At 38.7% G+C, this 21,774-nt stretch overlaps 1 long non-coding RNA gene across 4 annotated transcripts; it reads left to right on the top strand.

The window, feature by feature from the left end:
• Positions 1-1,141: 1,141 nt before the first annotated feature.
• Positions 1,142-21,224, top strand: LOC109700850 (uncharacterized). Of its 4 annotated transcripts, none has more exons than XR_012440647.1 (3): positions 1,142-1,508; positions 2,223-2,348; positions 21,091-21,224. It is a non-coding gene; the product is annotated as an uncharacterized lncRNA (long non-coding RNA). The 4 variants fall into 4 exon arrangements; XR_012440646.1 differs by lacking the exon at positions 1,142-1,508 and adding an exon at positions 3,095-3,184 and having other exon boundaries at positions 2,168-2,348; XR_012440648.1 differs by lacking the exons at positions 1,142-1,508; positions 21,091-21,224 and adding exons at positions 3,095-3,184; positions 6,996-8,179 and having other exon boundaries at positions 2,168-2,348.
• Positions 21,225-21,774: the final 550 nt, after the last annotated feature.

Below are 21,774 nucleotides of genomic sequence, written 5' to 3'. Positions count from 1 at the left end.
CTTTGATGACTGTCAGCATTAATGTTTGCAATAAAAAAAGCTTTATTGTTTTATGGGGATGACATAATCTTTCCCTGACAGTTTCAGTTTCAATCCCATGTTAGAGTCTACATCCCAAGTTTACCCCAGGAAAAAATATCTCACACACACACACACACACACACACACACACACACACAAACACACACACACACACACACACACACACACACACACACACACACACACGGTGGTGGTAGTTTTGAACTGAGGGCCTCATGCTTGCTAGGCAAGTGCTCTACCACTTAAGCCATGTCTCTGGCACTTTTTGCTTTAGTTTATTTTTTAGATAGGGTCTTGTATTTTTGCCTGGGCCAGCCTTGGACAGGGATTCTTCTACTTCTACCTCTTGAAGAGAGGGGATTATAGGATATACCACCATGCCTGGCCTGAGACTATATATATTTTAATACTTCTCTGGAGCAGTGGATTGTCCTTTTGTGTGTGTCAGTTAGGATCTTTAAAAAATTTTCTTGTTAATTGTTTATACATTTATTCATATATGTACATGTTGTTTGAGCCATCTTCTTCCCCCTGCTCCCTGCTCCCCTCCCCCCACCCAGTTAAGGATCTTATTAACACTAACAGTGGTTTCTCCAGAAAAATTCACGTAATTGTATATCCTGCATACAGTGTTAGGGTATTTATAAATCCTTGATCCCCTTAATATGAAAGGAAGAACTCCAATTCTGGGAGACTTTATTTCTGGGTTGTTTTCATGTGTTTGTAGACACCAACCTTTTGGACAACTGAACAATTGTAACAAATGATTATTCAGTGTTTACAGTGTTCTCTGCTATACTGTCATAATGACAAGGAGGATGATTTCCAGCTTGTATGTGTGTGTGTGTAAGTGTGATTTTTCTCCAACTTCTTAGCTAATCATGATAGTTGGGCAAAAGGAAATGAAGGAGTAGTAGATATGACTGTAAAGTACCCACCATGTTAGGCACTGCATAGAGCATATGAAGCTCTCAGAACACTTGTTTTGAGAAGAAAGTCATGTGTGGATGAAGAGATAGGAACAAGATGATTTTATTTAGAATGATTTAATAGCACTGAAATAGTTAAAACTTGGCTTCCTTGGTGGTGAAGGGTGGAATGGGAGAGGAAGATACATTTGAATTCTTAGAACTAACTTGACAGGAAGGATGATAAGAAAGCTCTGAGTCATCGTTCTACTCTTACACGAGCAATTTGAGAGCTATCAGGAAAGTGAGTTTATGACATAATAAATACAACAGAAAACTGGCTCTTAGGTTATGTAGCACTCTATTTGATATCCAGTTTGTGCTCATGTTGGACATGTGGCAGGAAAAGCACAATCCACTTCGCCCTGTTGGTGGAGTGAAACTCCATGGGATGCAGGACCCAACAGAAGCCAGGAACTTGCAGTAACATGTCAGGCTCCTGTTCATAAGATACTGCATAGACAGCCCTTCAAAATTTCTGCAATTTCTTTTATCTGGGTGAGTGTATTTCCTTTCTCCTTGTAGAAGCATTTGTAAGGATTCATGTTAACAAACCAAGTGAAAAAAAACCTAACAATCCTTTGATGGCTTTTGAGTGCCTTGTAGAATGTGCGACAATTACTTAGGTCTCCCCCATTTTTCTCTGCCCCCAGTCTTCCAAAGAGTAAGAACTGATAGTTCAAAAGGACACTTGGATTTTAGAAATGAGCAGAACTGGGAAGACAAAAGGGGCTGCGGGAACACAGAGATCCAGACAATGTTACTTATAAACCTTTGGAATCTTGAAGAAAAAAGGTCAAAGTGATAATACATCTTGTAATGTGCAGAACAGAAATGCAAAATAAAACTACATCCTTTAAGAATAATAACTTGTTAAAAATCTAACTTGTTAGGTCCTAAATAGAATGGCCTAGCACTTACTTTGAATTGGGCCACTAAACACTGACTCAGTAGGGCAGGGAATTTACAACACACATTCCCAGAATTGAAAAGGTTCCCTCAGCCAGTCTTCTGCTTCTGGAAAGCCCTAATAGATATCAACAGGGGTGTTAATCATTTCCTTACCAGGCAATCTTAGTCACAAGTTCCTGCTAAGAGTGAAATCACCCCCTCTGGTTTAAATACAGTTAAAAACTTTCTACTCAGTGCACATTACAATTTCTCCCTTCCATTTCAAAGACATGGAAATTTGTGGGGCAATTCTTTTTACAGCTCTCTTTCCATTACTTTCTCCTGCAAGCTGGGGTTTATCTGATTGTGTGGTGGATGGAAACTTCAAGATAATATTCAATGTCCAAAGATTGAGTCAAGTTTACACTGGCTATTGCCACGAAGAGGGTAAGTGAATGAACATTTTTGCTGTTCTTGTGTTTATTTTCTCTTACAAGATTTTATACATCACAAAGTACTCAAGGCATAATCTACCAACTAGAGTTACATGTCTAAATCTATTTACGTGGATCATTGTGTCGAAGTGATCATAAGTCAAAACCAAGAAATTGCTGGGGTTGTGGCTCAGAGGTAGAGTGCTCACCTAGCATGTGTGAAGCCCTAGGTTTGATCCCTAGCAACACACACACACACATACACACACATCACACACATGTACACAACCCTAAGAAATCAAAACACACAGTGAGGCATATATGACAAAATTGTTTCAGTTTCTTGAGAAAATGTTTTTCTTAATGAAGCAGCATGCTTTCTTAATTGAACTATGATTGAAATGTCATTCTCATTGTTGTAATGTTGGAAAATTCAGCAAATGGACTGAAGGCAATTTCATCTGAACAAAAAGACATAAATCATTTTGATTATTGGAAATAGCCAAGCTGGAATCCATATGGGACATCTGGAGGCAGGTTTCAGATGTCAAATAATTCTGGTTCTAATCATTTGACTAGATGATTGTTTCCTTTTTCCTGAAATCTATTTGAAATAGTCATGACAGTTTTATATTTGAACTCTATATCAATATTTTAATTATTTCCTTCCCTGAAAAGCAAAATGATATTTGAGTATAACAGAAGGACTTCCATTAGAAACATATTGACTCCTGTTTTTTTTCTTATCTTGATATGTAGCCCAGGCTAGCCTTGAACCTGTTATGTAGCACAAGATGGCCTTGAACTTGTGATCCTCCTGCTTCCATCTCCCAACTACTGGAATTACAGGTGTGTACCATAACGCCTGGCAGACTCTTTTCTTGCTGAAATCGTGATAATGCTTTATTTCCATAGAAACTGAGTTTTTTATTCCTTGAAGCCTAGCATAGACCAGGCACACAGAAGACTTCCTGCAAATAGCTACTGGTTATTTATTCATTTTCTTAAAAAAAAAAAAAAAACCTCTGCATTTCTCTTAGTGGATAGATATTTCCAAGTCATTTGTATAAAATCTTATTCATAAGCTGAGTGTGGTGGTACATACCTGTAATTCCAGCACTCAGGAGGCTGAGGAAGGAGGATTACAAGTTTGAGGCCAGCCTGGGATACATAGACATAGAGAGACTCTAGAAGAGGAAATCAGGACACTCAGCATCAGTGAACTCTGCTCAACGCTCACGATGGCCGAAGAGTCAATGCACTGGCTTTATGAGCCTCCAGGGCCAAAGGGTGGGCCTTAATTAGGCTGAGTGGACTGAGTCGGGGAGAGCTGGACCCCCATATAAAAATCAGGGTGTTGCCATAACTTTTTGTATCAGGAGCATACACCTGGTGGTTAAATACTAATGTCAAACCCACAGGCAGATGATAATTTCATTTTCTTCTTTTCTATTTTCCCTAAGACAAATAGATTCAAACTTGAGTAAGCAACAGTTGTAAAGACACTTGAAGCTGTGCCTTGGCAGAGTAGATTTTCGATAAATACTGTTTCTGCTGATTTGATTTAAAGGAGGAAAAGAGAGTCAGGCAGCAGTTGCTTACGCCTGTAATCCTAGCTACTCAGGAGGCAGAGATCAGGAGAATGGTGGTTTGAGGCTAGCTGGGCAAAATAGTTATTGAGAACCTATCTTGAAAAATACTCTTTCCAAAAAAGGGCTGGTGGAGTGGCTGAAGGTGTAGGCCCTGAGTTCAAACCCCAGTACCAAAAAAAAAAAGAGAGAGAGAGAACAGGAATAGGTAAGGTCTATTGTGTTCTAGGCATCATATTCAGCTCTCGCTACATATGAGTATCTAGTTTAATCTTCATAGTAGGAAAAATACTTGCCAGGCATAATGGTGCACAACTGTAATTCCAGCTGTTCAGAAGGCAGAGGTTCAGAGGATTGCAGTTCAAGGCTAGCCTAGAACTTATGGAGAACCCCATGTCAACTTTAATCCCAGCTATGTGAGAGGGGGAGATAGGAGTTATCACAGTCCAAGACATGAGAGCATGAGGCATTATCCGAAAAAATAACTAAAGCACAAAAGGTTTGGGTGTAGCTGCCTAGCAGGTACAAAGCCCTGGGTTCAAACTCCAGTTCTGCCAAGAAACAAACAAATGAACGAATGCTCCATTGACAGTGAGGAAGTGGAGGCTCAAGAGAGCCAAGTAACTTGCTGTAAAGCCAACTAATGAGTAAAACACATCTGTTGGGCTCCAAGTGATAAGCTCGTCCACAACTCTGCAATGTCACAGCAGAGATGAGTTTAAAAGCAAACCCAGTGTTGGCTGGAGCAAATAGGTTTCCCTGACTGAAGAACAGGGTATGGAGAGGGCGCAAAGTCTGTCCTGAAGAATGGACAGAAGTAGCATCACCCAGAGCATGGGTGGGAAAGAGGCCATGGGTCACATCCAACCTTCTCCTGTTTCTGTAAATACAGTGTTCTTGGACCACAGACATGTTTGCTTGCCTATCCTCTATGGATGCTTTTGTACTATAATGGCTCAGTCAAGTGGCTGCAGGAGATCCTATCTGACATATAGAGACTAAAATGTTTACTGTCTAGCTTATCACAGCAAATTTGTTAACCTTTGACAGTTTACCGTTTTTTTTTTTTGAGAGTCAGAGTCTCACAATGTAGCCCAGGCTGGCCTTGAACTCTCAATCTTACTGCCTCAGCCTCTTGCGTGCTGGGATCAGATGTAAGTACCACCAAGCCCAGTGAGAATTCATATTTTTTATATGATCCACTGTTCTGAGGAAGTAAGAGATTACCTTATTAATCTTGGACTGATAATTATTATGAGCACGTGTGTAGGATTCTCCCAAGAATGCACATTTTCATTTAGTCAGTAAATATTTATTGAGCATTTATGATATGCTGGTCACTATGAGCTCATAGTTGACTAAGAAGATAAAAGAAAACAATTGTGATACAGTGTAATAAATTCTACACTAAGCTGGGTGATAGTGGCTCACACCTGTAATCCTAGCTACTTAAGAGACTGAGATTGGGAGGATCAAGTTTTGAGGCCAACCTGGGAAAATAGTTCTTGAGATCCCGTTTCCAAAATAACCAGAGCAGAGTGAACTGGAGGCATGGCTCATGTGGTAAAGAGTGCTGTGAAGTCCTGAGTTCCAACCCCAGTCCCCCCCCAAAAAAAAAACAAAAACAAAACAAACAAACAAACTACAGTGAGAAACAGGGCACTAAAATACAACTTCTCTCTGTGTTTCTAGACTACATAAGGGCAGAATTTGGTTTTGCTTGTCATGATGGGCTCAGTCCCTGGCAGGGTGCCCAGCAGGCAGGAGGGAATCATAAAGTATTTGATGAATAAAGAAACAAATCAGTGAATGTGGTAGAGGCAAGCAAAGCATGCAGGGAAATGAACATGACCTGAGCTTCCACTCAATGAAGTTGGGTTGTGCAGCTGTAGAGGTGGAAGAATGAAAGGTGGAAGGCTGGACCGGAGGAGGCCTGCACAGAGGAACGGATTGTCTAGTAGTTCAGTTGACCCACTTGGACTTGTCCTAGGCTGGGAAGAAAGAAGACCGGGAGCCTCAGCAGTGCTGAGTGGGAGATTCAGTGTGAGAACTGATGTAGAAAATTTACTCAGTTTCTGACTCAGACACCCCCAGAAGCTTCCTATAAGATAAAAACCAAGGCTGCAGGGGAAAACCTTCTAGTCCTCTGCACTTTGTTTCCTGCTGCTTAAATCTCACTCCTTTACTTGGCTCCCACCTCTAGTTTTACGCATCAGAATGGGGCTTTCTTCCACCTCGGCCCTTTAAAAAGACATGTCCCTTCCTTGGGATGCCCACTCCCCTCTCTTTAATCTGTGTCACTCATTATGTAAGATCCAAAGCAACTGTAGCCTTCTGATAGGCTTTTCCCATCCACACTGCTCCTTGCCTGTATCTTTGTGTGAATTCCATCAGCCATGACCTTGATCTTCTTTCTTGCTCTTATATTGAGAATTAGTGTCACCTCAGTGTATTTGAATATTTCATGGGATGATGCTTTGTATCAGCCATCACATTGTAGGTTCCAGGAAACAGGGATCATCAGACGTTTACTTCAATCCTTAATACTTGTGTACACTTAATATTTGAGAATACTTAAGTACTTATTGAACAAGGAAATGATTGAGTCAGATGAATAAAAACATGAGGTTGAAATGAAAGTGCTAAGAGAGGAAGTTGGAAAAGATGCTAATACGACGGGGAAAAGAATAGTTTGTGCTTACAGGTATTTTCAAAAAGCTCAGGTTTTAAGTTTTGAGGAAAGATATTCAAATTTATCATAAGTTAAAAGCGGGTACTCAGATAAGGAGTTAATCGACTTCTCTGTTTAGAGCATTTTGTCATCATTGATCTGTGCAAATCCCCCTCTTGTGTTTATGAATTCATAAGTTCATTTGTTGTACTCCCTTTTATCCCTGTGCCCTGTTCTCATTCTCCTCTTCTCCTGCAGCAGTCATTCCAGTGTGGGTAACATAGAGCCTCTGTGTATATGTGTTTTTGTAAAACCTGTTGTGTTAGTCAGTTTTCTGTCACTATAACAAAATATGGAGACAATCAACTTATAAAGAAAAAATGTTTATTTTGACTCCCAGTTTTGGAAGTTCCAGTCTGTGATCAGTTGGCCTGATTGCTTTGGACCTCTGACAATACAGCACAACATTGCAGGATTTGTGGTAGGACAAAACTGTTCATCTCACAGACGAAGAGGAAGAGACGATGATCCCACAGTCACTGCAAGTTTATGTTTCCCATGAGCTAAGGATCTCTCACCCCACCTTGTAAAGATTCCACCAGTTCCCAATAGCACCACTCTAGGGACCAAGTCTTTAACACATGGGCCTTTGAGGGAACAGTCAAGAGTCAAAATATAGCACTTGTACTTTTGAGCATATGTTTAAACAATTACTTACAAATGTGGTAATATAATATGGATCATACCTGTTTCTATTTTTTTTCCGCTAAGCAGTAAGGTTTTTAAGGCTTATACCTATGGCTGTGGAATAGATTTCTTCTTTCTAATTGTCACATTTTACCTATTTATGCTTTTAGTAATGGGACCAATATTGCCTCCAGCTCCCTGAAACACAAGCTATGCTGAACATCCTCACATTATTCCCTCATCTATCTGGTGTGAGAATGTATATGGGATGTATGTATCTGAGAATGGCGCTGCTGGACCACAGTGTATATGTCTATCTCATTTGATTAAGAAGTGCCATATTTCCTGGCTGCCTGGTAGAAAGCAATAGTTCATGAACAGATGCACACTCTGACCAGTGTACACAGTGCTTAGAGTCACCAGTTTAACACTTAGTCCTAATTAACACTCAGAGTCACCAGGTTCCTAATCTTTGATGGTCTGATTTAAAAGGGATATTGTATTGTTGTTTTAATTGGTGCCATTGTTTCCCAATAAGTTTGAAAATCTTTATTTTTGTGGTACTGGGGTTTGAACTCAAGGCCTGCACTTGAGCCACTCCTTCAGTCTTTTTTCTGTGTGTGATGAGTTTTTTCGAGATAGAGCGTTGTGAACTAATTGCCCAGGCTGGCTTCGAACTGTGATCTTCATGATCTCTGCCTCCTGAGTTTCTAGGAATACAGATGTAAACCACTGACACCCAGCAAGTTTGAAAATCTTAATCTTTCCACTTCTTCTGTAAATTGCTTGTTTGTAAATCTTTCTTCATTTTTCTAAAGGAATTCTTGTCTTTTTATTACAATTAACTGCTTATAAGACTTTCAAACGAAGGAAATGAATGCATGTAATACTGAATTACTTTATGCCACTTAAGTACCTTTCACTTTTTTATTAAAAAATTCTTTCTGATTTTGATTTTTTGTGTTTGTTTTTCCCCAAATCCCCACATATGAATAGAAGGCAAAACAACCAGAAAATAACATTTACAACAAAACTATGTTGACCTTCAGTGTCTGAGATGACAGGCAAGGAGACTGGAAGTCATTATTCCTGACACCACCATAAAAAGACCTAACAAACCAAAAGGCAACAACTTTTCTCAGAATAAATGCCAATAGAAGCTGAGCACCAGTATCTTATGTCTGCAATGCTAGTTACTTGTGAGTAGAGATTAGGAGGATCATAGTTTGAGGCCAGAGGGGCAAAAAGTTCTCCAGATCCCATCTCAGCCAACAGAAAACTGGGCACGGGGCAAGTGCCTGTCATCCCAGCTACATGGGAGTTGTTTATTCCCAGGCTGGTCTAAGCATAAACAAAAGACCCTATTTAAAAAAATAATTAAAACAAAAATGACTTGGATCATGGCTCAAGTGCTGGAGTGCCTGCTTAGCAATATTGAGGCCCTGTGCTCAAACCCCAGTACTGCCACCAAAATGAATAAATAAATAAATAAATAAATAAATAAATAAATAAAAGGAGTAACTTCTAAAACTGAAAATCAAAGGGAGAAAAGAATCCAAAAGATGGAACAATATATTAAAGAATGACAGGATATTTACAAAATATGTAAATTCATGTAATAGGAATACCAGAAGAAGAGGAAAAAGAATATGAGAAACCTTTGAAGCACTTATATGTATTAAAGTGAACTTATAAAAATTAGTGATAAATTCCAAACCACAGATCCGGGAAGTTCCAAAAACATCAAGCAATATAAACAGCAAACTAAGTGACACGTTGGCTCTAGGAAACCCTCAATCAAACCAGTGGGGAGATATCACCCATAATCACAGACTGTGGTGTGATCGACTGGTGGTAGTTCCTCTAGAAGCTTGAGGAGGGATCCTCAACTTTGTAAGGTGAGGGTTTGGAGTGACAGCGTTGGCAAGGTAGGGGAGTGGTAGCTGTCAGACCTGAAACTGATCCTAGGCCTGACCACAGGAATTCAGCTGAGCAGTGGCCAGGCTGTCCTGAAGCACCTTTTGGTGCTGGAGGGACGTGGACTGTGAGGACCCTTGGATGTGGGGTTCATCCTCACTGACCATCTGCTAATTCTGACACAACTGTGCTCCCTGGCATCCAGACAGACTGGGGCCACCTCCTGTCCCTGCCTGTTTTGGCGTAATGGGGTCTTGTCTTCTCTCCTTACATTCTTACACTATTCCACCCTACAACCTTGTGCCCTCAGTGCAAGCAGAGAATTTGAAGAGGTCACAAGGACTGGAAATAACTCTTGGCAGGCTACTTCCCCTGTCTTGCTATGGGGCACTGTTCAGCCTCCACCTCTGGGTTTGTTCATCTCTCAGCTTGTACCCAAATCTAGCTCACCTCTTCCCTTCTCCAGCTGTCTGGGTTCTGGGAACAATCCTCCCTGTCATTGGTTTCCAGAACCTGCTAGTGTTCCCTACTGACTTTCTGACCTCTTCTGTCCTTCCTTTATTGCTAAGAACTGTGCTCTTGCCTGTGGCCTAGGCCATGGCACTGTGTGTCCTGACTACAGAGAAGTCATTGACTCTGTGACCCTCCCCATACTTCTCCTAACAAGGATCACTCCCCACTGCTGGATCTCATTCATTCATCATCCGGCTATGTTTCTGGGACCCCAGTAATATTGGGCATCTTGGGCCAGCCTGTTAGAAAGGAAGGATATCTGATTGCTGGTCTGGCAGATGAAATGCCTGAGGCAGCTCCCAGATGCACCAAAGTGTCCTGTTCTCCTCCCAGAATAGTGACATATGGCTATTCTCAGAACCTGATTTTTCCCCATATCTCTGGGAAATGACACTGTATATTTCAACTTTATTTGGAAATAATTTTTAAAAAAATTATATAAATGCAGATCAGTTTAAATCATGACTAACGGTGACTTGCTGTGATGTCCCTTAGACTTAGGGAAATCTGGGCTCTAAGGCTTCCAGTGTTGTACAGCTCCCTCTACTTACCCTGTCCAGAGTGAGGGACAAACAGAATGCCACAGGGAGGAGACTCTGAGCTTGGAAACCCCTCACTAAGCCCTCTCTGGGTCCCACATCTGCAGCCTAGCCTGCCTGCTGCCACCTCCTACTCTTTCTTAGTTGGCTGGGGTAGTACAAGGAGACAATGGGGGTGGGAAGAACTTTCAAGAAATATCTGGATGCAGCTGTCAATATAGAGGCAGAGAAGTAAAAGGAACATTTTGACTATACCCCAAAATGTGCAATGAGCAAAATCTCCATAGGTCAAATGGCCTGGGTGATACAACAAAAAAAAAGTGTGAGAAAGGAAAGAAATGAAAGGAGAACCTACACAATAAAAGAGATACAAAGGAGAGATTTCAATCCCTTCCTACGAAAGCGAGGGATTTATGTTTGGTTAAGAAAATCATAAAGAAATAGGGGAGGCTGGGTGCTGATGGCTCATGCCTGTAATCCTAGCTATTTAGGAGGCAGAAATCAGGAGGATCACAGTTTGAAGTGAGACCCTATCTTGAAAATTACTCAAGTAGTGAGAGCAACTTCCTAGCAAATGTGAGGCCCTGAGTTCAAACCCTAGTACTACCAAAAACAATACAAGGAGAGTAAGAGGAAATGACTACTATCAAAGCCAAGGTAGTGGCTACTTTTGAAACACTATGCATAGGATGTAACACACGGAGGAGCTTCTGAGGGTTTGCAACAGTTTATTTCTTGGCCTATTAGGTGTTCACGAAGACAATTTATCTTATAAGATTTTTCTATATCTCTATTTAGTTTCGAAATAAAAAGATGAAAACATTCATAAATAATAGAAGTATCACCCATAATATTTCTACATGGTAAACTATTAAGAGTATATATGTGTATAAAATTCTACCTGATTTTATAATCATAATTGCTAGAATTAGAATACCATGTACATCTTTTGCTTTTTGCCCCTTTCACTAAATATTTTATTTTGTAGGTTATTCTGTATCACATAGGGTGAAACTGGATCAAAGTTACAAAGTTAGTGCCTAATTCTAATTTATAATCAAATTCTTTAACCTGTGAATGGCAGTTTGAATGAGCAGGCACCTGTCTAAGAAAACAGTCAGTAGATGTTTCAAGGCAGAGATTCCATTCAGATAGATTTTGAAGGTACACATTCCTCATAAAGTTTAAAACTTACCTTATCCTTTTTTTTCCCCATCGTAGTTTTCAGCTTAAACAAATTTGCTCACTTTTTGATTCAGACAAGATTACTGAGGGAAGGGTGGATTCTAGGGCTACCAAAGTGCTTTTTCAGCATATCTCTCAATGAACTCTTGGAGATAGTTTATGGCAAATGTTAAAACAACACATTGGTGACTAACCTTTGTCCTTCTCTGTTGATAACAGCCTGATCATGGTAATAACTAGGATTAAAGAGGCTTCCACCACCTTTAAACTATAATCCTGGGCTAGTAAATATTTTCTGAGCACCAAATTATATTATGTTTTATTCATTTATTTTTTTAAATAACAACTTGGTCAAGTGTTTTAACTACTTTTTGTTTTCATTTACTATTTCTTACTCTTTTGGTCACTTGAGCAGTATTTGTTGATTACTTACCACAGAGTCAGCAGTGCTCAGTGTTCTGGGGTATGAAGGAAAGAAATGGAAAGCATAACACTTACCATCTTGGGAAAATCAAGATATGCTCTGATGCAGCTAGAAAGCAATATTATATGGTGCTCTGTGTCTGAGGCTATGCAAAACACGTATGTTATACACACATACATGCATACATGCTAATGGCGTGGTATAGAAAATTGGAGAACATGAGGAGTGTGGAGACTGTATGCAAGGTCAGGAAGTCAAAGCATCTGAAAATGATGTGGCTCTGATCATTAGACAAGACTGTGCTGCAGAAAGTCCTGGAGCTGACTTTTTTCTTTTTCTTTTGAAATAACTATAGACATACAGGAACTAACAAAAATAGTACAAAGGGAGGTCCTGTGGGCCTCTCTCCCAGCTTTCTCTATTGGTAACATCCTACATCGCTATGGTGAAATACTAAAAATATCAAACCAACATTTGAACCATCTACAGACCTTTTTCAGATGTCCCCAGTTTTACACGGAGCCCAGTTTTGATCAATGAGTTCAATAGATAAAGAAGAGGAATGAGGAAAAAAAAAACTGGACAAAATCGAGACTCAGAGAGAAGTCACTTTGAAGAATTGTCCTGTTTCCTTGGTCTTCAGATTCTTAGGCATCCGACAAAATCCTATGTAAATTGACCACCCTGCTTTGCTCATCTCTTGTCACAAATGTTTCATAAATGTTTGTTCCTGTTCTTTTGTATCATTTATCTAATCATAGGCAATCTCTCTCCTAGAAATAAGTTTTTTTTTTTTCCTGTAAGCTAGTTTGTAAATAAGTCGTTTGGAACTCAGAACAGATTTTCTGATGGAAAGAATGGTACCTAGGTTATGGGTTCCCTGGTCTATCTCCATACCTAGGTTGCGCATAAGGTAACTAATTTCTATGCATAGCAATATTTATATTTGAGGGGCAGTGGTGGGGTTGGCAAAGAAGAAGTGGTTATTGAAAGATAAGGGAAGGACTCTGGGATCTCTGTGCTATGTCAGATAGACTTCTATCTTAATAACATTAATATATAGCATTCCACTGCATACAATGGAAAAAAAAAACCCTTTACAAAATAAAATCTTAGTTGAGTGTGGGAGTACTCGTTTGTAATCCCAGCTACTCAGGAGGCAGAGACAGGAAGATTGGGAGTTTGCGGTTTGGGACCAGCACAGGCAAAGTTATAGAGACCCTGCCTCAAAACAAAATAAAAACCAAAGGGTTGGGGTTATGGCTTAAGTGGTAGAGCAACTGCCCAACAAGTGTGAGGCTCTGGGTTCAATCCCAAGTACTAAAAAAACCCAAACAAACAAACAAAACTTTCTTAATGTAAATATTTCCCTACTTAATTATCTATAAAGGAGATGACAGGAAACTGATGAGAACTAAGTAAACATGTACTGAAGAGAGGTTTAAGAAAGAAACTCGCCAGAATAATGGCGATTATTACTCTAAGGTATGGAACGTCCAATGATTCATCTCTCTCTCTCTCTCTCTCTCTCTCTCTCTCCTCTCACTTTCTCTTCCTCTCTCTTCCGCCTTCTCCTTTTCTCTTGTACTTTTCAGATTTCTTGCAATTCTCTCCAACAAGAATGTATTGCTTTTGTTATAAAAAAAAATCAGAGTGCTTCTGGAATGAGGGAGGTGCTTGCCACTTTGAAAGCCATTCCCTGTATTGTTTTTAAGGAGAGGGGGTGGATGGTGGAGCAATGAGCTCTTTTAAGAAGTGTGTATGTGTGTATGTGTAGGTGGGGCAGTGCCTAGGTGCAGCAGCATGTGTGGGAGGTTTCTGAGTGCTGTGGACACACACATGGTTTAGAACTGAACTCAGAAGGGATATCTACACAGAGAAGGAACTGATACTGGTCTTGGTTCCCCACAGGAGAGAGAGGCACAAGTATTCAGATACCAGCCCAGTGCTGGTGGCTCAAGCCTATAATCCTAGCTACTCAGGAGGCAGAGATCAGGAGGATTATGGTTTGAAGCCAACCCCTGGCAAATAGTTCAAGAGATCCTATTCCAAAATAATCTATTACAAAAAAGGGCTGGCAGAGTGACTCAAGTAGTAAGAGCACCTGTCTAACAAACGTGAGGCCCTGAGTTCAAACTGCAGTGTTGCCCCTCCCGCCCCAAAAAAGAAAAGGATCTTGTTACCTCTGAGTAGTGTCATCCTGAAATAATGGCTGTGGTCCTGATCTTGAATTTGGCTCAGTGATCATGACACAGATACTTTTCCATTTCCATTTTTTAAAGTGTATATTTATTGTTAAATAAGGTTTGGCCATGGTATGTCACACATGTATATTTCGTACTTCAATCAGACCCCCTGCAATTACTCACTCTTTCTTTATTGCCTTGCTCCACTATTAAATAACAGCTTTCAGTGTATTTTGTCATACTATCTTCATATATAGATGTGATGTATTTCAGTATCATTCACTCATTACCATTCTCTTTTCCTGTCTGGCCTTCCCATGGTCTAGCTTCCACATATGAGGGAAAACATGAGACCTAAGTGACTTACTTCACCTAGCATGATGAGCTCAAGTTCCACACATTTACCTGAAAAGGGCATTATTACCTGGGATGTCACTTCTGGGAGGTAACACAAATAAATTGTCCATTTTTTTTATCACACTTGTTGATAATTCTCTGCAATAAGATGTAACTTTTTTCCTTTCTTTCTTTTGAGACAGAGTTTGTTATGTAGACCAGGTTAGCCTCATACTCTTGATCCTCCTGCCTTAGCCTCCCAAATGCTGGGATTACAAATATGCACCACTGTACCCAGCTCTGATTTCCTTTACTTATGAAATTAAAATTATTTTTCCTTCTCCCATCTGTACAGGGATTTTATGTTTCATACAATAGAAATATAAATTCTGAGCTTTATGAAGGAAAGTCTTGAGTTATTTCAAGGTGTTTATAATGACAAAATAAATTGTACATAAAAATGATCACTTGGTTGATAACAATTAATTGTATCTTTCAAAATAGCTACTTGAGAGAATTTTGAATGTTCTCAGTACAATGGTAAATGCTTGAGGCAATGGATATAACAATCACTCTGATCTAATCACTTGTACTTTCAAAGTGGTATGTATATGGGAAGTTAGGAGAGGAAAATACAATTTTTTTTTTGGCTTAGGTGTATAGTGGTCTTGATAGAAACATCAAGCCTTCAAATATGTGCAGACATATGGTCTGAGTCTTTGTGTTACCACTGTGATATATGTCAATGGGAAACTTCCTACATTACCATGCTACTTAGACTTCGTCTTCAAATTCACCTAAAGTTACCTGCATATTTATGTTGTGTGTTAGTTGGGCTCACAGTTTTAGAAGTTTCAAAGAAGCTGATGGGTAATATCCCTTTGAAAGGCACATCACCAGGATCTAACTTCTTCCCAGGAAGCCCCACCTCTTAAGGATTCTACCACCTCCTGGTAGTCAAGCATCATTTAGCACAGAGGCCTTAGGGAGACATTTACATTCCTCACTATGACATGCTGTGACTCTTTGTCTTGATCTGCAATAGCAGCACATGCATTTCCTTGACAAAGAAATACTTGGCATCATTATGTATTGGGTTAAAAGGCCATAGCTAAAATAAAATTATCCCAAACCACATAGCTAAGTAGCACAATGCTCTTCAATGCAACACATGAGACATAAAACATAAAAACAATAACATTTATGTTAAACTTTTTCCTCAAAGGGTCTGGACAATGAGGGAAGTACAGTTTATAAATCAGGTAGAAAAATGATCAGAAAAAGTATACTATGGGAATTTCAGCTATTTCTGATAATAATCCTAAAATATGTCTGATTTTATTTACTAATTAATTTTTTAAAATTAAAAAAAAGAGAATAAGATCACATTACAGAATACTTGCAAGAAATGGAATCAAGGAAACATTTCTTTGTAATTCTTTCCATACGGATTTTGATATAGCTGTGTGTGTATGATGTATACAATTTCAGGCACCTGGTTCACTTTGCAAAAATCTTCATAGTTTGTATTTGTTTAACAGTTACATGATTTCTCTTTTAATAATTTACTTATTTACTTCCTTAATGGTAGACGTTAAGTTAATTTATTATGTTATATTATTTTGATATAAATATCTTGGTATGCAAATTTGCATTATGTGGGGATTTTTTAGAGGGGAGTAAAATATGATCTTCTGGGTCATGAGGCTATGAAGCCCTTTATGACAATATCTTGTTCCTGTGTCTGTAAAACTGTCTATTTCACTAGAGTCAAGATGGATAAATAAATGTTATGGTTGAATTGTGGCAATTCCAAACTTAGTATTTCACATAATGACTTTCTCTTTAAGAAGTTAGATTATATGCCTTCAGGGATCTTACAGAAATGCTTGGATGCCTTCACTTTCAAGTAAATCACATACAATTTGTTTAGATAAGGGTAAAATCTAAAGATTTCAATAACACTGCAAGCACAAGTTCTTATGCTGTGTAGAGATTGTTGTACAGAAAATTGGTTTGCCCAAGGTTTGCAAATACTTTCACTGAAGTAGAGTTTTAAAGAATTAAATAAAAACAAAATAAAACCTCAGATTTCTTTTGGATAGGAATTCTGATATGATGGGAACACCATGGGCCTTGGAGTCAGACAGAATGTCTTTGGAATTCCAGTTCTGTCACTTATTTATCCTGTTACTGTGACCAAGAATTTGACTTTTCTGAACCTTAGTTATCTTATAAAATGGAAGTTAATGATGTTTTATATAAAAATAAAGCCTTTAACTGAGTGCCTAGCACACAGTGGGTGCCAAACAAGTGTGAATTTCTTTCCTCCATTATACTTGACATGCCATGATAATGTAAGGAATATTTCAGGAGGAATATTTGAAATATTTAAATTTAAAATATCTAAAATTTAGGGGGCTGGAGGTGCAGCTCAGTGGTAGATCACATGCTCAGCATGTACAAGGCCCTGGAGTCAATCCCATCATTCCCCCTCCCTGAAAAAAAATTAAAACATATAAAATTTTAAATATCTTTAGATTCTCAGTATAATAGACTCTACATGATCTAGACAACTTTGTGTGATACTATATATACATTTCAAAATAAAAAGTTAAAAAGGAAAAAAGGAAAAAAAAGACAATGCTAGGGAAATGTCAGGCATGAACATTTGAATTATGTTAAGATTTTTCTCTCTGTTTTCTTACCTGAAATGGAAAAGACTAAGAAAAGACTAATGCCTTAAGCTATTAGAGTACTTGTTCCATGAACCACTGTGGCTTGCCTTCTACGGAAAATATGCTAAGTTGGATAGTGTTTCCTTTCAAGCAATGAAAAAATAAAACATCTTTTTTTTTTTATTTAGAGAATACTTTATTAGTTTCTGTAATCAAACCCACGTAGATAAGACCTTACGTATTTAATACAGTGCGTTACCCCTGTACAAATGGAAAAAAAAATTAAGTTTAACGTTTCTAGACCAATATGGCTATTAATTTCTGTACAATGCCAACTCAACACAGTAAACCGGGATACTTTTTTCCAAAGTTGACAGCACAGCTAAAGTTTCCAAAAATTCAAAATATATATATATGTATATATATATATATTTATATTTATATAAAAAGACCAATGATAGCAGTATCTTATGCATCAATAGCAGCAACAGCTTTTCCAGGTTCTGCAGTCATCTGAACAAAATTATAGAGACATCTAGCACACTCCATTAAAACAACAAAAAAACCAAACCAAACCAAACCAAAACAACAACAACAAAAAAAGTGAAAAAGTAAAAAAAACAAAACCCCAGAAAACAGCAATTTTCTGTTACTGTTGTGGTACCTGGCATCATTTTTTTAAAAATAAAACATCTTACAACAAATAACCCCCAAATTTAGGGGTTTAAAATAAGCTTGGTTCGATCCCAACACCAAAAAAAAAAAAAAGAAAACCTATCCCCTAAAATAAGTTTTGTTTTTAATTTCTCATAATTCAGAGAGTTGGCTCTGACGTTCTGAGGGTTTTCTGGTTTCTTCAAATGGATTTTCATCCCAGGACTGTGGTCTTAGGGGCAGTGGTACAGTGGGGAGAAGGCTGAAGCTGTAGTGGCCACTTGAGGCTTAGGCTCAGAGACTTAAACCATGTCACTTTTGCCACATTTATTGGCCACAAATCCAACTCTGATTTAAGGGAGTGGAGTAGAGACTCTGCCTTTGCATGGGAAAGCTGTTGCAAAGTCCCATGGCAAAGTGATGTGGTACTTGAATAGGGAGACTTTGCGGTCCTTACAGTTTCAACTCTGTTACAAAGAAACTGAAGGCAATGGCACCTATCAGCTTGCCTACACTTTGTTATAGGAACTTAGCCAATTTTAATATCATTTAAAGGGAGGCAAGTCCTTTAAGAATCATGCAAAGTTGAATGTGAAGGAGCAGTTAAGTTCTAAAGGAACGTAGGCTAGGTACACTAGTTGTCACAGCTTCTAACACAAGCTTACAAAGACTACCCACAGCCACCTGAAGGTATCAGTCAGTGTAGGCCATGTGTCAGTCTTGTGTTTTGGAATGCCCAGTTAAATTTGAATTTCAGACAGTCCCAACTAAATTTTTAGTATGTTTTTCTTTCTTAACAGTTCATTTTAGTATGTATTCTAATTGAACTTCCCTGTAAATATTCTAACTTATGTATATAAATCTTAAAGAAGGGAAATACTAGCTCAGTGGTAGAACACTTGCCTAGCATGTGTGAGGCCTGAGTCTGATCCACAGCACTGAAACAAATGCAAAACAAAACCCCAGAATCAGATTTATTTATAATAGTTGTTTTTTCCCACTTAGATTAATTTATCCTTTTAAAAGCTGCATGGTGTTTCATGGTATGAACACAACACACTTTATTTACTGAAAAACAACTGATGACCATTTGGACTATTAGCAAGTTTTCTTCATTAAAGAGTGCTACAACATATATATATATATATATATATATATATATATATTTTTTTTTTTTTTTTTTTTTTTTTTGGTGGTACTGGGGTATGTACTCAGGGCTTTGTGCTTGTTAGACAGATGCTCTACTACTTGATCCACACCCCCCGCCCTACAGCATATATTCTTACACATGTTATATATTTATTTGTATATATTATATATATATGTATATATATATATGTATATTTTGGTGGGACTGGGGTTTGAACTCAGGGTGCTCTACCACTTGAACCACTTCGCTAGTCCAAAACAACTGCTCTTTTTTTTTTTTTGGAGGGACTGGAGTTTGAACTCAGGGCTTCATACCTGCAAGACAGGCTCTTTACCACTAGAACCGCACCTCTAGTCCGATTGTGGTATATTTTTGAAATATGAAGTTCTAGGACTGGAACTGTGATGAAAAAGAATATGCCTTGAAATCCATATTGCTAAAAAGCCTTCAAAAATAAGACCATGACCATTAAAAACAAACAAAACAACAACAACAAGAAAGGGTACCATTGCTGGGTGCTGGCCACTCACTCCTATAATCCTAGCTACTCAGGAGGCAGAGATCAGGAGGATTGAAGTTCAAAGCCAGCTTGGCAAATAGTTCATGAGACACATCACAAAGAAGGCCTGGTGGAGTGGCTTAAGTTCTAAGGGCGAAAGAAATAGAAGGCTTCCTTTCAAAAGGGAAATGTGATTTACAGCAGTTTAAAGGGGTAAATGGGTGGAAATCAAACTCAGCATTTTGGGTTTGAACAGGAAGGTTTGAAAACAGAAAGTTGCACAGGAATGAATGGGAGAGCTCATTTAATAACAATGCCTTTTCTCTGATTCTTTAATAAAACACATACTTTTACACTTTCCCCATGTGTGCAAAGCCTCTAAGCTTATCAGTTTACACTACAACTTTCAGATGTCAGTGCATTTATTTTGTTTTCTTCATGCTTCTGAAAGGAAGAAAGTGATGACCCAAAGTGAGAACCATAAACCAGAGGTAAAAATAAATCATGATGAGTTGGGAAAAAGGTTTCTCATGGTGCTCTTTCTTCTTCTTGGTGCAGAGAAATTGAGCTGTTTCTTTCTTTTTTTCCCCCTGTACTGTCCAGAAAGGCTGAGAAATATTACTTATAAAACCTCCAATAACTCCAATAACTCTCCTCTACCCCATTCAAATAAAGGAAATGAAATCAAAACCAAAATCTAAATACAAGCTTGCAGCAATTTTCTTCCAGAGTAGAATGCTTATATTAGAAACTATCTCCTTTATGGGACTCATTAAATAATCACATACTTCTAAAGAAAGATGTTATGCCCCTTCTTCCCAGCTGAAATATCAGTTGTTCACCTCCACTTTGATGTCATTTCATTTGACTTTAAATGTTGGAGCAATTATCTTCGGACTATTTTAGACCAGGAATCAAAATTTATGATGGACACAGAGCTCACTAGAAGACTTAATCAGTTAGAAAGTCAAGGTAAAAAGAGAGGAAAACAGGAGCAAAAGATGGGAGGAGGGAGAAAGGGATGAGGGGGCAACAGAGGAGAAAATAAGCAAATTAAGTTGATGAGTATCACCAGTGGTGCCATTCAGCATTTTTTTTGCAGTGTGGGGGGCAGTACTGGGATTTGAACTCAGGGTCTCCCACTTGCTAGGCAGGTGTTTTACCACTTGAGCCACTCCTCCAGCCCTGCCATTCATTTTCAATTGTTCATCCTTCTGCAAACACAAGTTCTATGCAGACTGCACAATATCATATTCATCTTTGTTTTTCTGATGCCCAGTCCGTGTTCAGGGAACATTTGTTGGTATGAGTCAGTCCACACCAGCTTACTAATGAACTTCTAAAATGTAAATTTCATGGCTTGCCCTGGGCCTAGGTGTATTTGTGGCCAGAAGACTTTTGTAGACAAACTTTTCAACTGATAGAAGCCTGCGAAAGAAATTGACTCTTAGGACCCACCCTTGGACAAATGATCTGGCTAGGGCCTGGGATTCTGTATTTGAAGCTGAATATTGAGACCAGATCCCTTGCCATGAGGCTTTTAACCTCATGTGACCCTTGTCTTTCACAATAATCAGGTGAGATAGATTTTCTTCCATTACCAAGACTGTGGCAATCAACAGCAGGACCTCAGGGCAGTTAGGCCTGTCCTTTGTGGGATAACTGCAAATGGGCAGACTAATTAGTGACAAGAATAGCCTGAGGAAATAATGATCTTTATTTTTCAGATCTGCACAACTGAGAAGCACCCAAGACTAGGCCTTAGAGTCAGACGTTCATCACCTGGCTTACCCCTACGAGAAGGCAGGTTTCCAGTCTGGGAACACCCATTAATTGCCCATATAAACTACTCTTAAATCAACTTCCTGGAAAGATGGATTTTGTGATGGGAGTCTTTCAACTTCTTGTTGAGCCAGATTTTTGAGTAATGTTGCCTTACTTGTCTCAACACCTTGTCTCTGGGCTTAACTGGCCAGTCATGTAGCGAGCAGTGGAACTGGGTCTGGTAACACTTTCAATGAATACTTCTGGTGTTTCTGAGACAGCATGGAAATTAAAGACAGTTTGTAAACTAGGACATCACACACATTGAACATTTGGAATTACTTGGTATTTCAGGCTCTAAGTGCCTTAAAGCTAGATCTGAAAAGAATATATGACCATCCTAATATATAAAATTACCAAAGAGATTAAAGTAGAAGATGGTAGTCACTGTGCACTGAGATTTTAGAATCTTAGTGGCTAGTGTTCTTGATGGGTCTACAGATTTCTGAGAGTTTCCAGTCCATGGAGCTGTAAAAAGATAGCAGAGATGTATGGAGAATGCAAATCAAGAGATATGTACTTGCCTTAGAAGAGCTTCTGCACCTATTATATGTTTATGGATTATTGTATCTTTGAAGGAGATGAGT

Source organism: Castor canadensis, chromosome 13 (assembly GCF_047511655.1).
Source record: "Castor canadensis chromosome 13, mCasCan1.hap1v2, whole genome shotgun sequence".
In the NCBI taxonomy this organism is placed as follows: domain Eukaryota; kingdom Metazoa; phylum Chordata; class Mammalia; order Rodentia; family Castoridae; genus Castor; species Castor canadensis.
Note: the sequence above shows the minus strand (reverse complement) of the source record. Positions and strands in the feature narration are given on the sequence as shown.